Here is a 2,875-nt window from a genome sequence, read left to right on the forward strand (position 1 = left end):
AAGCATTAAACTGGTATTAATTACCTTCGGATGGTTGCATAATTTCTTAAGAGCAGTAATATATGCCAAAACTTTAGTACTCTTTGCTTCTTCAGATATCAAGCACTTAACCTGACAGGGTCAACCACAGACTCCTGTAAATATAACTCCGACTACCTTACATGTGCCTACTAAATATTGCTTGAAACTCAGAACGGTACAGAATTTCCTTACATTTTTGGAGTGTGTGAAGTGGTTGTACAGTGTCATCTGTAAGGGAGTCAGCTTGCATCACACTACTTCAACAATCTATACATAAGCAGGGTTAAGTAATGTAGATGAGGCACAATTATATAATGTAAAAACAAGGAAGAATCACTATAAAAGACAAAATGGATAGCAGGTACACAATTCTTTTTGTGTTTTCTGAATGTGTGATGAACATATCTGGCCAAATATACACCGGACAGGACATACCTTTGGTGGCAAGTGATTGGACAGCAGGGCATTCGGTCGTCTCAATATAAACTGAATATCATTGAGAAGCCATCAGAAGAATTCAGAAGGTAATTAAGCTAGAGCCCATAAAATTGGAAGAAAATGCATCCAAACAATTCTAGAGGAGATTATTATAACATAAATGTGGACAATACAGTTGTAAAAAATTATGTAGTGCAGAGTGCAGACAACCTTCTTCAGAGGAAAAGGGCTTGCCTGATTTACTTTTGCACTAAGCTCTCCAGATCTCTCGGATCCCAACTTCTTTTCTTCTGCAGTTGCTGTGGGTTCTCTTCCACGAATTAAGGGTGCCTTCAGTTAGGGGCAGATAATGTGTTAAATACAGAGGAAAGGAAGATATAATGCAATTAACAGGAATAGCACATGGGTTTAGGTGCACAACACACGAAGAAACTTGAATAACAAATATCTGAGAACACCACCATCTGTTAATAAATACTTCCAGATCTCATTCCCCGCTGCCACTCCCTTCCGCCATCGGCCCCCGTTCCCCGGATCCCCCGCTGCCATGAATGGCAGACAGAGAAAGGAGAGGGCAGGGCATCCTAGGGAGAGAGATGAGAGGAGGCGTTTACCTACATAGGTCGCCATCACCTGGTAATTGTGGAATGCGGTAGGGATGGAGAATAGTTGGATAAGTTGACCTTTGTTAGCTGCAGCATATATGTTGATGATACCATGGATCATTGTCTTTGTCTTCTTCGTCCATGATTAGGATGTAGGTGTCAGAGCACTTGTACAGACAAACACATTATGCCGTTTTGAATCGAGTAGAAGAATTCCATGGTCCTAACTGCTCTACATCACGTACGTAGCACTATTGCCAGCTGCGGAAAACTTCCTTGAACACCATCAGGGGTCTGGATGTGTGCAATTATAAGCGTCAGTCAAATACAATAGTTGATCGGCTAGAACAAGCATGGGGATAATGAATGGCTGGACATAATCCATCCATCGATGACTCATCCCTTGGTCTAATTACCTTCTGACGTTGAAGGGCCTGATGATGCCGGGAGCGCCGGCTCCACGGAGGACGCAACTACTGACGCACTTGGAGGTGCACCGAGCCGCCTCAGGCGACCCCGGGTGCTTGATGTGCTCCGCTTTTCAGTTGCCTTCTGCTGCTTCGGGCTGGGATGGGCGTCCTCCGGCCACCGCTGGACCGCCACGCCAGCACACCAACGCTCGCGTCTTCAGTCCTCCATCCCCCCGGGGTCTTGCCGCTTGAGGAAGAGGGTGAGAGGGGCAGACTTGGGAAGAGAAAGGGGCTCTACCAGATTCGCCGCCGCCGCCGCCAACGATGTCTTCGCCCGTCATCGCCATCCTACTCCTCCGCCCCAACACGGCGCTACCGCTGCCTCTACTTCTCCACCCAAACGGTGACACCCCAGCCGGTCCAACCCCTCAGCGACGCGGCTGCCCTGCTCCCATCCTCAGTGCCCGCAACACGAGTTGGCGGCTAGGGTTAGCCGCAGGGGCGCGCGCAGGGAGGGAACGGCGAGGAGGTGTTGTGCATCGATTGGGGAGACAAGGGTGAGCCGTGCTGGCGGCGGCCGGCGCGTGAGTCGGATGGCGTCGGCCAATCTGAGGGGCGGCAGCGGCGGCGGATCTCAGAGGGGACGAAGGGCTCAGCGGCTGGGGGAGTCTTGACGATAAAATGAGGAAACAGATCGAGGGGAGTCTCGAGACTGTTTTTTTTACGATCAAGGCGGAGAGACGAAAGAAAAACCGAAGGTGGGAGGATGACGGAAAAAAACCAGCGAAAATAAACCGCGCAGACTATTTCACCAAGTCGTCCATTAGGAGTAGAGATACATACTTCAATGCACCCTCGAGAAGGTCCGCTCAATTCATCTCTTCAGGTGGGTTCAGGCTACTAGACACTTCTTTCACACGTTCATTGCATGTGTGTTAGGGGCCCATAGGACTGATGAATGATAAAAGAGTCATTGTTTGAATAAGCTCGTCTCACTGGCAGGCAGATTCAAATGGAAGCATGCCACGAAGTGTCTTAAGTGAAGGCGACTCGATCTGTTTATTTGGTCTGAGTATGGTGGATATGCAATCTGTTTATCGCACCCGTTAAATCTTAATTGATTGAATATGTTAGTTCTGAGTGTTGATGTTTATGTTATATCTTTTGCACTCAGTAGTTACTCAATTCTCAGGAGGATCCAACAACGGCTACTCGTAAAATCTAACGAAAAGTAAACATAGAAATGATTGCATGCATGCACTGATATATAAGTAATTAACAACCATGCCATACTCAACCATAATAGTGATGTCCAAAATAGGGTTCCACAAGTCGGACCCTCACACTAAAGTTGCATGGCTACAATAGCCGACATCTAGTCCTTCTTCTTCTTCGATGCTC

Source organism: Triticum dicoccoides, chromosome 3A (assembly GCF_002162155.2).
Source record: "Triticum dicoccoides isolate Atlit2015 ecotype Zavitan chromosome 3A, WEW_v2.0, whole genome shotgun sequence".
NCBI lineage: Eukaryota > Viridiplantae > Streptophyta > Magnoliopsida > Poales > Poaceae > Triticum > Triticum dicoccoides.